Genomic DNA, 14,800 nt, shown 5'->3' on the forward strand with positions numbered 1-14,800 from the left:
TTAATATAATATATATTTAAAATATTTATTTGAAATACATATTTACTTAAAATAAATATATAAAAATAAAGCTATATGGAGCTGTTAGGTGTTTTAGGCACTTGACATCTATTATGTATTATTACCCCCATTTAATATTTCAGGAAACTGAGATTCAAAGAGACTCAGAGCGAGAGACGGAGTTTTGCTCTGTGTCACAGCCTGGAGTAGAGTGGCAGAATCTCGGCTTACTACAACCTCTACCTCCTGGGTTCAAGGGATTTTTCTGCCTCGTCTTCCCAAGTAGCTGGAAATACAGGTGTGCATCACTATACCCATCTAAGTTTTGTATTTTGTAGTGGAGACGGGGTTTCACTATATGTTGGCCAGTCTGGTCTCGAACTCCTGACCTCAGGTGGTCCGCCCACCTCAGCCTCCCAAAGTGCTGGGATTTCAGGCGTGCGTCGCCATGCCTGGTCCTTCATATAGCTTTAAAAGGAAACTTCTGGACAGCTGAAAGGGGGCACAGCCCTCAGGTATAAAGCCAACTCAGGAGCTTCCAGTTAAGAGTATTTCAGAGTTCCTCACCCCAACTAAGGTGTAAACATTCCTCACTCACTGAGTTGGCCCCCAGTCTATCCTGGGCTACTCAGAATACTCCACACCACCTGGCCACAATGATTGGAACAGGGATGGGTCCATGAACCAAGTGGGGCCAGCTGGATTCCTTCTCCAGGATTTGTCTAACCGGAGCAGCAGTGGAAGCACTCCTTGTGATCTACAGGCCAGGGTTTCCTGTGGCTTTGCTCCCCAGGGTCAGCCAGTCTGATAATCATACCAGTGTTCAGAAAGCCACAGAGGGCTGGGCATGGTGGTTCATGCCTGTAATGCCAGCACTTTGGGAAACAGAGGCGGGCAGATCACTTGAGCCCAGGAGTTTGAGACCAGACTGTGCAATATGGTGAAACCCCATTTCTATTAAAAATACAAAAATTACCTGGGCATGGTGGTACATGCCTGTAGTACCAGCTACCTGGGAAGCTGAGGTGGGAGGATTGCTTGAACCCAGGAGGTTGAGGCTACAGTAAGCTGTGATCACTGCCCTCCAGCCAGAGCAACAAAGTGAGACCCTGTCTCAAACACAACAACAACAACAACAACAAAAGGCAAAAAAAGAGAAGGATACAAAAACAATGAGAGAGAATGGAAGACATACCTCGCGGTAGTACAGCCCCTGGCTACTTTCCCCCAAAATGTTGGCGACTCTGCCCTGTCCATCCTTGATTGTGTAAACCCAGCTTCTCTATTTTGCTTGAAGTAGTTCAAGTTCAGTTAATATTACATGTAACTGAGAGGATCTTAATAGGCGCTATTTTACAAATGAGAAAGGAGAGTCTGGAGGAAGTGTGATTCACCCAGGGTCACACAAAGCTGGCTTTCCCATGTATTTCCACTGCACCACACCCATGGAAGTGTAGCAGAGAAATGCGCAGGTCCTCACTCTTCTTTTGGTGTTTGTGATCTTCAAGAGGATCTGGCACCATCTCTTAAAGAACTCCAACTGTTTTCTTTTTCTTTTAATGGAGTCTCACTCCATCACCCAGGCTGGTCTCGAACTCCTGACCTCAAGTGATCAGCCCGCATCAGCCTTGCAAAGCACTGAGATTACAGGCGTGAGCCACCACACCCGGCCTGTTTTCAACTTGGGCTCAACCCTGGGCTCCTGCTCTGCTTGAAACAATGTGTATGTTCTTGGAGTCCATCTTGTTCACTTGTCTCTTCCTAGTGCCCAACACAGTTCCTGTCCCAAGCAAAAAGTGGGAGAAGAGCCTCAGTTCTCATCTGGAAAATGGGGATACTCCTGGAAGGAAAAAACTGATAGGACTGTGTTGATGCCGATTCAAACTCTAGGACCCGAGACTTTGGTTTGATTGTTTTTGTTTGTTTGTTTGTTTTTGCGACAGAGTCTTGCTCTGTTGCCCAGACTGGAGGACAGTGGCATGATCTTGGCTCACTGCAATCTCTACCACTTAGCTTCAAGCAATTCTCGTGCCTTAGCCTCTCATGTAGCTGTGATTACAGGCGCGCACCTCCACACCTGGCTAATTTTTGTATTTTTAATAGAGACGGGGTTTTGCCATGTTGGCCAGGCTGGTCTTGAACTCCTGGCCTCAAGTAATCCATCTGCATCGTCCTCCAAAAGTGTTGGGATTAAAGGTGTGAGCCACTGTGCCTGGCCTAAGACCCAAGACTTTGTACGGGAGAAAATAAGAATCCATTCATGGATTCCCTAAATAGATAATGTGCTTTCAGAAAAAAGACCCAAGAGACATAGAGTCTTCCTCTCTGGCTTTCTCAGACACCTTGGGCAAGTCAGTAACCGTGAGTATTAATTGCCTTCTCTGTAAATGGGTCCTGCCTTAGAGCACCTTGATGACTCCCTATCACCTTTATGATCCCCCAGCATATAGGGAAAATGAAGTGAATATGGGTCTAGCCCGTAACGCCCTCTAATGCAAAAGCTTGTGGCTACTTTACCTCCATCTCATAGATTCATTGTGCAATGCAGTTATCATGAATAAATAAATTGCTCTTGGGTAAATTTTTTTTTTTTTTTTTTTTTGAGACAGTCTTGCTGTGTCACCCAGGCTGGCACCATCTCAGCTCACTGCAACCTCCGCCTCCTGGTTCAAGCAATTCCCCTGCCTCAGCCTCCCAAGTAGCTGGAACTACAGGCACGTGCCACCACGCCTGGCTAATTTTTTGTATTTTAGTAGACACGGGGTTTCACCATATTGGTCAGGATGGTCTCAATCTCCAGACCTCATCATCCACCTGCCTCGGCCTCCCAAAGTGCTGGGATTACAGGCATGAGCCACCATGCCCAGCAGGGTAAACATTTTTTCACTGCTGCTTCACTGGAATTCATTAAGCTGGAGCGGGGAGGGAAAGGTGGTACAGGTTACAGATGGCTGGGGCCGGGGCCAGGGCCAGAGCAGAGTTGATGGGGTCCCAGGGGAGTGGCTGAGGCTTCCCCAGGTTTCTTAGGACAAGTGCAGCACTCTCATAATTTTCAGAGGAGCAAGGGAGTAACCACAGTTTCTTGTTGTGGAAAAGGTACGCTAAAGGGATATTTCATGGATACCCAGAAAAAAAGCCATTCTGAGGTTGTAAAAGGGCCCAGTGCAGTCCACAAGAGAAGGGCTCTCAGGAACTCAGAACCGTTCTCAGAAGTAGTCTTTTTTTTTTTTTTTTTTTTTGGAGTGTTTTTTGGTCTTGTGGTACAGGCTGGAGTGCAATGGTGTGATCTTGGTTCACTGCAACCTCCACCTCCCAGGCTCAAGCCATCCTCCCATCTCAGCCTCTTGAGTAGCTGGGGCCACAGGTGAACCACCATGCCTGGCTAATTCTCTGTTTTTTTGGTAAAGACGGGGTTTTGCCATGTTGCCCAGGCTGGTCTCGAACTCCTGAGCTCAGGCGATCCACCCACCTCAGCCTCCCAAAGTGATGGGATTGCAGGCATGAGCCACTGTGCCCTGCTGGCCAGCGTGCTTGACCCACCTTCCCTTCTTTTTTTTTTTTTTTTTTTTTGAGACAGAGTCTTGCTCTGTCACCAGGCTGGACGATCTCAGCTCACTGCAACCTCTGCCTCCCAGGTTCAAGCGACTCTCCTGCCTCAGCCTCCTGAGTAACTGGGACTGAAGGTGCATGCCAACAGCTAATCTTTGTATTTTCAGTAGAGATGGGGTTTCACCATGTTGGCCAGGATGGTCTCAATTTCTTGACCTCATGATGCGCCCACCTTGGCCTCCCAAAGTGCTGGGATTACAGGCGTGAGCCACCACGCCTAGCCCTACCTTGCTTTCTTATGGGGAACTACAGTTAACCCTCAGTTGATGAAGGGAAGTCTTTACATAAGAATGCTGGCTAGTTTAAAATGCAGAATGATAGAAAGTCAGCTTTTTGTAAATATTTATGAAATAATCGATTCAAGCAAGGATCACTAATGGATGCCAAAAGCAGTACTTACAAGATTTTTGGGAACCAGGATAGTCCCAAAATGTTATGACATTGCCCCACAGATTATTTGTTGATTTACAGAGAGAAAAACATACAGTTACAAGGAGACATTTGTCACCACTTTCAACTAGTCATCAAATTTAGCATCACGAACAGTGATGTAACCTAAATTTACAGAGCACCTGATGTCCTGCAGTGTGGCATGTACAGAATCATGGGTGAAGACTGATCTAACCATTAGATCAATGAGTCACAACCTTCTCCATACGTTAAAATCAACTCAGGGCATTTTAAAGCTCCCCATTCCCAGTCTGCACCCAAGCTAATTATATTAGAACCTCTGCAGGTGGGATCTAGGCATTAGTGTTTTGTTCCAACTCCCAAAGTGATGTCAAGGTTCAACCAAGATCGAGAAGTACTGGCTTAGAGGAAGATGTTAAAACACACCAAAAGAACATAATCAGACATGTTCAGAATATGCGATATTATTTAAGATTACTGAATTGGCTTCTTCAAAAAGTAAATTTTTTCAAGAAGAACAGTATCTTTGAACATGTGTGCTAGGAGAAAAAACGAAGAAAATGAAAAAGGAGGAGACACAAAGAAGGAAAGAAAAGGTAAGTGGGGATTGTTCCAGAATAAGAGATTTAAGAGACATAATAACCAAATACAATGCAAAACTCTTGACTGGATACTGGCCTAAAAACCATTAAAAACAGCTGTAAATTCGCTGTGGAAATCTGCAATTACAAACAACCCTAGGTTTTAGTGGTTTGTAAAACAAAAGTTTATTTCCTGTTCAAGTCACTTGTACTACCAGTTGACTATGGGTATATTCCTGATAGCTGTCTTGATCCCTGTATCTTATTCAAAAACCCAGGAAATGATTAGAAAAGCTTCTGTACTGTGCAGTTTGCATCTTGCTGCTCACAGTATGTTTGCCGAAGCAATATGGTCAAACGCTAAGATGATAGGGCAGGAGTGTGTCATCTTCCTATAGGGAAGAGGAAATTCAATAATTTTGAGTAATGATACAATCTACTGCAACTATTTATTAGTGGATACTAAGGAATTGTTAATTTTACAGGTATGGTAATGTTAATGTGATGTGTAAAAGACTAATCTTAGGAGATACATGAAGAAGTATTTTAGGGATGAGATAGTAAAAAAATAGATTGACAGTAAAAGCAAAAGTGGCAAAATGTTAACTGCTGAATCTAGTGGTGGTTTTATGGGTATTTATTATAATTTTTTAAACTTTTCTACATGTTTTGGGTGGAATTGTGCCTCCCCTAAAATATGTTGAAGTCCTAACCCGTATACCTATGGATGTAAGTTTATGTGGAAGTAGGGTCTTTGCCCTCTTGGCTACTGTAGCAATTAAAATAGGGTCATTAGGGTGGGCCTTTAATCCAATATGACTGGTTTTCTTATAAGAAAACAGAGACACACACAGAGAGGAAGAGTGGCACCTGAAGAAGGAAGCAGATTGGAGTGATGCATCTACAAGCCAAGAAAGGTCAAGGATTGTCACCCATCATCAGAAGCTAGGAGAGAGGCATGGAAATCGATGCCATCACTACTCTCATTTTACAGTTGTGGAAACTGAGTGGAGAGGGGTGAAGTGACTTGCCGAAGGTCACAGAGCCAGCAGGTGGTGGTGGAAAGATTCCAATCCAGGAATTTCAACTCAGAGCTTGAACTCTTAGCCACTGCCTGGCACCACCTCCTCTTCTCTCCATGTTTTTATTCACCAGCTCTACAATAGTTTCTGTCTGTGCTAATCATTTTAGCACCCTGAATCCAAAGAGGGATTGTCATCCAATCCTTTAACTCATCCAATTCGTCAATTCCCGAACATAGTTTATTCATGTGTAGCCATTATGAATTTTGTCATGTCCTTGTACTACTTTTTAAATTAATATTATTATATTTGTCAACTCTCTTCTTTTTAAATCTTTTCATTGAAAAGAAACATATGTATACAGAAAAGTGTACAGTGTCCCGTCGTCTGACTATACCACAGTTTATGCATCACATTGTTGAATAGACATTTGGGTTGTTTCCAGTTTGGGGTGGTTATGAGTAATGCTGCTGTCAACATTTTTGTGCATGTGTAGTGTACACATGCCTGCATTTACATTGGATGTATACCTGACTGGAATTTCTGGGTCATGGGAAAATGCATTTGTTCACTTTTATTTTTTTATTTTTATTTTTTGAGATGGAGTTTCGCTCTTGTCCCCCAGGCTGGAGTGCAATGGCGTGATCTCGGCTCACTGCAACCTCCGCTTCCCCCGTTCAAGTGATACTCCTGCCTCAGCCTCTGGAGTAGCTGGGATTACAGGCACCCGCCACTACACCTGGCTACTTTTTTATACTTTTAGTAAAGACGGGGTTTCACCATGTTGGTCAGGCTGGTGTCGAACTCCTGACCTCAGGTGATCCATCCGCCTCAGCCTCCCAAAGTGCTGGGATTACAGGCATGAGCCACCATGCCCGGCTGCATTTGTTCACTTTTAATAGATACTTTCATAGTTTCTCCAAAGTGTTTTTTGCCAATTTACATTCCCAACAACAGTGTATTAGTGTTCTTGTTGCTCCACATCCTCACCAGCAACTGATACTATTAGTCCTTTAAAACACTGTGCTGCATCATTCTGGCCTGCATGTAATGGATCTTTTGTGGTATACATTTTCATGATGATGAATAATACTGAACTTCTTAAAATTCTTATTTTATTGAGACAGGATCTTGCTCTGTCACCGAGGCTAGAGTGTAGTGATGTGATCATGGCTCACTGCAGCCTCAGCTTCCTGAGCTCAAGTGATCCTCACTACTCAACCTCCCGAGTAGCTGGGACTACAGTCTTGCACCACCACAACAGGATAATTTTTGTATTTGTTTGTAGAGATGGGTTTTCGCCATGTTGTTGTCCACACTGGTTTTGAACTCCTGGGCTCAAATGATCTGCCTGCCTTGGCCTCCCAAAGTGTTGGGATTACAGCAGCCACTGCGCATGGCCATCTTTTCTTATTCTTTTTGGCCAGCTGGATAGCCTTTATTGAAGAACGTGTTCAAATCCCTTGTCTATTTTTTTCAACTCGTTTTTTACACTTGAATTTATGTGACAGAAAAACTTTGTCATTACTATATATGGAAAATCAGTATCACATGCCAAAAATAGAGTGACTATTAAAATAAATGAAATTCCAGTATGCTCATTCTTTGTGGTAGGAGAGTTTTTGTTTTCTTTTTCACTTTGCCAACAAGGAAAGGAAGCTCTTAACATTACCAGACACATTCAAACTCATGTAAGAAGTCAGCAGCAGAACTAGATGTGGCTCAGAATTCCTTCCCTCTTCCAGTGACTTATGAAAATGTTGGAGAGGAGGCACAGATTAAAAGCCAGACAGAACTCTCTTGAGCTCTCCCTTAGGGTTAGCATTAATACCAGAGGGCATTTGTTAAGCATGTGCTGTGTGCCAGACACTGTACTAGTCACATTACCTAGGCTATCTCATTTATTCTGCACACTGCCCTTAGAGGTTGGGTTTTGCAACTACGGTGTGTGGCTTCTATGTTTGATGGTCAGACGCAGAGCTCCAGCCATTGCATCTATATTCCAGGCAAGAAGAAGAAAGAGGAAGGGAGCAGAGGGTCATATCTCCTGCCTGAACCATCTCTGTGGGGTTTTTACTGACATTAGCTGCCCAAGTTCTGCTTACATATTTTTGGTCTTATCTAAAAGGGAGGCTGGGAAATGTAGTTCTTTTAGCTGGGTGCTTAGCTACCTCCAACAACATAGGCTTTTTTTTTTTTTTTTTTGAGATGGAGTCTCTCTCTGTCCCCCAGGCTGGAGTGCAGTGGAACAATCTCGGCTCTCATTGCAAGCTCTGCTTCCCAGGTTCACACCATTCTCCTGCCTCAGCCTCCCAAGTAGCTGGGACTACAGGTGCCCACCACCACGCCCAGCTAATTTTTTGTATTTTTAGTAGAGAGGGAGTTTCACCGTGTTAGCCAGGATGGTCTCGATCTCCTGACCTTGGATCTGCCTGCCTCGGCCTCCCAAAGTGCTGGGATTACAGGCGTGAGCCACCGGGCCCAGCTGGCTTTTTTTTTTTTTTTAAGGAAAGATGGAAAAATGATATTGGATGGGTGACTGGAAGCTTCTGCCACAGAAGTCAACAGGAGTTTTAAAGGGGCAGTCAAACAAACCCTGTTAGCCTGAACCATCACCCCTGAACTCTCCCAGTCTCACAACAGACAGTCTATATAGAAGCAGAAGATAAAGAGGGAAAGGAAAGGATAGGAAGATTGGCTGGAAATTCTTAGTGAGACATTACTCCCTTCCCTCTCTATACTTGTCTTCACCACCATCTGCCTCACCCCCCAGCTCCTAGTGCAAAGAAAGTAGTGGGAGGGGGAGGGAGGGGGGCTTCTAGGGCAGGAAAAAGGAGGACTGCTTCCTCCCTGTCCAGGGGTTCTAGGAAGCTGGGGACCTGCAGTTTTCCTGCAGCTGCCAGTGTAGAAAGGTACCAGGAGGGGGACTGGGAGATCCCAAATCCTGACAGCTGTCACTCTGCCATGCCTCGCACCCTCCCAAGGAATATATGTGAATGCAGAGACCAGTGACTGCATCACACTTGGAGGTTTCTGGAGTGGCCTGGGCCAATAGATGACAAGGAGCAGTGATGAGGTGTGCTTGACAAAAGATGGGGATACCCGAGTCCCTTTCAGCCTTTGGTGACTGGAAAAAAAATCATCACAGGCATTACAAGTAGGAGCTCAGAGGTTACAGCGGGAGGAGCTTGGAGTTTTGTATAAGGTCACCGCACAAGTAAAGTCATCCCTGCTAGAGAAGGCTTGAAGAAAGAGAAAGCCGGTTGGGCCAAAGGGAGCTAAAGGTGCTCCTCTGCAAGGGATCATCAGGAATAATGGAGGATCAGAATGGTGTGAAGATGGCTCAGGAGCACCATGCACCATGTAAAGCAGGAAGACAGAGCACTTCCCAGCACCAGGCTGAAGGTCACTCACATGAGGACCCTCTGCCCTCCCTACACTCCAGCCCAGCCCTCAACATGAATGAAGCCTTGAAGAGAGGCCCATGGTACAGAGGAACTCAGAACCAGACCATGCCTCCCACCTGCATCCCAGCTGTTGAATGGGAGCCGAGTGAATGAACAGACTCATGGTCTCCCACTTAAAGCCCCTTCAGTAACAGGCCTGGCCTGTTACCAGGGTTGAGTAGGGGGAAAGGGAGGAAGAAATAGGGCTTACATAGAATTCAGATCACAGGGCCGGGCGCAGTGGCTCACACCTGTAATCCCAGCATTTTGGGAGGCAGAAGCGGGCAGATCATCTGTGGTCAGGATTTTGAGACCAGCCTGGGCAACATGGTGAAACCTTGTCTCTACTAAAAAATACAAAACTTATCTGGGTGTGGTGGTGCATGGCTATAGTCCTGGCTACTTGGGAGGCTGAGGCACAGGAATCGCTTTAACCTGGGAGGCAGAGGCTGTAGTGAGCCGAGATCATGCCACTGCACTCCAAACTGGGTGACAGAGGAAGACCCTGTCTCAAAATAAATAAATAAATAAATAAATAAAATTAGCTGGGTGTGGTGGCGAACACTTGTAATCCCAGCTACTCTGGAGGTCGAGGCATGAGAATCGCTTCAGCCTGGTAGGCGGAGGTTGCAGTGAGCTGAGATATTGCCACCACTGCACTCCAGACTGGGTGACAGGGCAAGACTCAGACAGAAAAAAAAAAAAAACAGAATTGAAATCACAGATTTGGACTGCAGAAACTGAGCTTTAAGTAATCAAAGTGACAGGAAGATTAGGAAATCTGCCCAAAATGTTCGTAAGGGATGAACCAGAACGATTTGACAGGGCATATTTAAATGTAGTGATAGAAGAAACATAATAGATCAATATTGAACTAAGATAAATCAAGAAACTGGCTATAATAAAAATAACTGGCTGGCCACGGTGGCTCATGCCTGTAATCCCAGCACTTTGGGAGGCCCAGGTGGGCAGATCACGAGGTCAGGAGTTCGAGACCAGCCTGGCCAATATGGTGAAACCCCGAATCTACTAAAAATGCAAAAATTAGCCAGGCATGGTGGTGTGTGCCTGTAGTCCCATCTACTTCAGAGGCTGAAGCGGAAGAATTGCTTGAACCCAGGAGGTGGAGGTTGCAGTGAGTCGAGATTGTGCAACTGCACTCCAGCCTGGGCAACAGAGCGAGACTCAAAATAGATCTCAAAATAAATAAGTAAATAAAGAAATAAAGAAATAAATAATAAAACTAACTGCTACTTTTTTGAGCACTCACAAATTGCTTTGTGACACTGTGTAAACCTCTTACAGGTCATCCCTTTTCATCTTCAGAACAATCCATTTTACAAATGAGAAAACAAACAGAGGTTTGTAGGGATTAAAAGTCTGTACTCTCCTGCTTCATAAAATAGTTAGCACATACCATGTCCCTGGTGCTGTGCTAAGCACTCAGGATACATTATCTAGACCCATCCTCTCAGACATCTTGTTGAGAGGCATTATTCTCCTTACTTATCAGATACCTACAAGAGATACAATAACTTCCTGCAATACTACATACGGGGAACCAGGGAGGCTGGGAGACTCATCCAGGTCACTGTCTTTAGAGATGAATTCTACCTAGATCCTACCTACTCTCAGGGTCCTGACAGGTGGAGAAGATGAGATGACTATACTGCAAGGGAAAACATGGTGGGTGTCATAGAGTTCCCACAGACAAAGCACCATGAGAATCTTCAAGAAGAATGTTACTGAGGATGGAAAGTAAACCCTAAATTTCTTTGAAACTCATAAACTGTTTTGTAAAATTCTGTACACAGGGAATGTAAAATGGTGTAGCTGCTATGGAAAACAGTATAGCAACTCCTCAAAAAATTAAATATAGGGCTGAGCATGGTGGCTCACACCTGTAATTCCAGTGCTTTGAGAGGCTGAGTGTGGAGGATTGCTTGAGCCCAGGAATTTGAGACCAGTCTGGGCAACACAGCAAGACCCTATCTTTACAAAAAAATTTAAAAATGAAAATTGAATTACCATTGATCCTGCAATTTCACTTCTGGGCACACAGCCAAAAGAATTGAAAACAGAGTCTCAAAGAGATATTTGTACAGCCATGTTCATAGTAGCTTTATTCACAATAGCTAAAGTGAGGAAGCAGCCTAACAGTCCATTAATGAATGAGTGGATAAACAAGATATGGCATGTCTACACAGTGGAATATTATTCAGCCTTAACAAGGGATGAAATTCTGACACATGCTACAACATGAATGAATCTTGAGGACATTATGCTCTGTGAAATGAGCCAGTCACAAAAAGACAAATGCTGTGTGATTGCACTCATATGAGGTGCCTACAGTAGTCAAATTCATAGAGGCAGAAAGTATGAGGGTGGTTGCCAGGGGGATGGGGAGAAGAGAACAGGGAGTTGTTACTTGATGTGTACAGAGTTTCCATTTTATAAGGTGAAAAGGGTTCTGCAGATTGGTTCATAACAATGTGAATGTAGTTAACACTACTGGATTGTATACTCAAAATGGTTAAGATGGTAAATTTTATATTCTGTGTATCTTAGCATAGTTAAAAATAAATTAAAAATTCTGCACACAACAGGTATTTGTGACCTAACTGGACACTGGCTTCTATTTTTATGTCTTAAATTTTCTGTTACTTAGAAGACCACTTGCTCACTGCAGGCTGACACAAAGAAAAATAATTGCCTTTGGCATGAAAGTCATATTTCAGTTTGTCTTTCCTGATGCTGACTCATTTCATTTGTGCTAAAAGCTGCATTATGTAAATGAAATTTGCAGAATGGATGGTGGGGAGGGGAAAGAAGAGGAATAATTTGTGTCTAAAATCTCCTTTCTCCTCTGAACCACTCTAATCTAATTTCTGGCTTGGAGTAATGTATATGCTTCCAGGAATGACTGCCTAGGTCTGTCTTGGTTTTGAGGCAGATATAAGCATTAGGACATACCAGGATATACAAGGGTATAAAATTTAGAACTATTATTCCAGAATAAATTTATGATTACCGAGAGTTATAATTAGTATATTTGTCCTGCATTTTTGAGGCATTGCTTACATAGGTCAGGGGGAATGGATTTTATTTCTAAAGAGTCATTGATTTTGTGTCCTTAAAAGGACACATTCAAGTTAACTACTCATTCTTTCTCTCCTTAATAGGGGTTCCAGAAGTCATGAGGAAGTGGTTGATGGAGGGCTTGGAAAAAGACGTTAGGAAAAGAGAAAGAGGAAATTAAATGTATGTTGCCTACTCACACTTAACCTTGTTCCCTTTAATTCCACAAATGTACTCATTCATTTAACAAGTATTTCTTGATTTGTTTCTATGTACCACGCACCATGGCTATCATGCAACAGCAAACCAGACAGCCATGCTGCCTGCCCCGTGGGGTTCGCCGTCAGTTGGGAAAGACAGACCTGAGGACAGACAATTGAGTGGAGTGTTATGAATCAGGCTGGAGACCTGGGGCAGGGGGCGGGTGTGGCTGGGGATAGTCCATGAAGTTTCCTCTGAGGAAGCAGTACTTACATTGAGACCCAACAATGAGATCACAAGACAGCTGGCTTACAGGTTTCTGGAATCCTTGAATGTTAATGTTGGGTGAACGTTTTGCCACAACATTTTGCTTGTGTAAGACTTTGGAAAGGAACCCTGAGTAGTGTGAATTTCTATATCATGGGTCAGCCAATTAATAAACACTGATTGAGCCCCTTCAATGTGTGAGGGCACTAGACACTGTGTGAGGTGTCTGGGCCAAATGAGAATATTCTGATTTTTCAGATATCCAGGACTGATTAAATGGAAGAGATAGACAAAAGAAAAAAAAAAAGAACTTTTGTGTCCATAGGTACTGACTAGGAGGATATAATTGATAATAATAATACCTTTTGGGTATAAGAAACTTATTCCAAACCATATTCTCATACGTTATTAATTTTTTCCTCTCTCAGTGAATCTGTAGGGGAGGTAGGACAATAATATTCTCCATTTCATAAGAAAGGAAACAAATGTTGTGGGAATTAGTTAAGTGATTTGCCCAATGTCCGAAAACTTCCCAACCTAGGATTAGAACCCAGGCCTTTTGACACCAAGTCCAAGGTCCTCTCCACTCTGCCACCTCGCCTTTCCATGCTTGTAAGGAATGAAGTAAATAGCTGTTGTCTTTGCCTGCCCAGCATTTTTTTCTGACTGTGGACTAGGGAAGCCCAACTGTCCTTCCCCCACCTTCAGGCTATGTAGTCCAGGTAGAGATAATCCCTCCTCACCTCTTGCTCCAGGGTGAGCACACGGCCAAGACCACTGTCATGTCCTAGTGTGAACTGGATAAAGATCCCTCTCTCCTGCCACACACAGTCCTGCACCAGGATAAAGGCTTGCTAAATGCGGCCCTCGCTGGATTTCAGCCCCTGCTTGTCCTTTTTGCAATGAACAACCTGCACCAATATTTGTGGCCTTACTAATGACTGAGACCTAGCCAGTCAGGTTCTGAGATGTGGATGTGACCCAAGCCAGGTAAATGAGACAGTCTGGCCCTTTGCTAGGATGATCAGGAAAGACAGGCTCTCTTCCCATTAGAAATGTTACACTGAGGCCGGGCGCGGTGGCTCAAGCCTGTAATCCCAGCACTTTGGGAGGCCGAGACGGGCGGATCACGAGGTCAGGAGATCGAGACCATCCTGGCTAACACGGTGAAACCCCGTCTCTACTAAAAAATACAAAAAAAAAAAAACCTAGCCGGGCGAGGTGGCGGGCGCCTGTAGTCCCAGCTACTCAGGAGGCTGAGGCAGGAGAATAGCGTGAACCCGGGAGGCGGAGCTTGCAGTGAGCTGAGATCCGGCCACTGCACTCCAGCCTGGGCGACAGAGCAAGTCTCCTTCTCAAAAAGAAAAAAGAAAAAAGAAATGTTACACTGGTGGCCATTTGCCTTCAAGAGGGAAGAGACCACCTGAGATTTCAGTTTACAGAAAGGAAAGAAAATATGGCAGATGGAGAAAAAAATTGTTATAACATTGAGCACCATGCTTGGAGCCAGTGCTACCCCTGGACTCAAGTTCCTGGAGGGGAGGACTTTGCTTAATATTTTTCAAAGCCTAGAACAGTGCCTGGCACAAGGGAAGCAATCAGCAAATATTTGTTGAACAATTGAGCTGATAAATTCTTTTTTTTTTTGTTTTTGTTTTTTTGTATATGTAACTGGTTTGTTAGAAGTCTCAATTCACTGGGGAGTATAAATAAAAGGTAACTTTATTTTTCCAAGTAACTGTTCTCTCATGTTCTCCTTTCTTACTGGTTAGCAATTTCCTTGGAGCATGGCTGGGTGCAGTGGCTCACGCCTGTAATCCCAACACTTTGGGAGGCTGAGGTGGACAGATTGCTTGAGCCCAAGAGTTCTAGACCAGCCTGGACAATGTGGCGAAATCCCGTTTCTACCAAAACAAACAAACAAAGAAACAACCAACCAACCAGAATCTCGAGCAGATCCCACAACTTCCCAGGTAGAAAAATGTTCTAGTATTCGTTTTCAAGATTGGCTAGCCAGGCATGGTGGCTCATGTCTGTAATCTCAGCACTTTGGGAGGCCGAGGCCCCACTCACTTGAGGTCAGGAGTTCAAGACCAGACTGGCCAACATGGTGAAAGTCTCTACTAAAAATATACAAGTTAGCCGGGTGTGGTGGGCACCTGTAATCCCAACTACTCATAAGGCT

Source organism: Rhinopithecus bieti, unplaced genomic scaffold (assembly GCF_001698545.2).
Source record: "Rhinopithecus bieti isolate Rb0 unplaced genomic scaffold, ASM169854v2 scaffold_2915, whole genome shotgun sequence".
Lineage (NCBI taxonomy): Eukaryota > Metazoa > Chordata > Mammalia > Primates > Cercopithecidae > Rhinopithecus > Rhinopithecus bieti.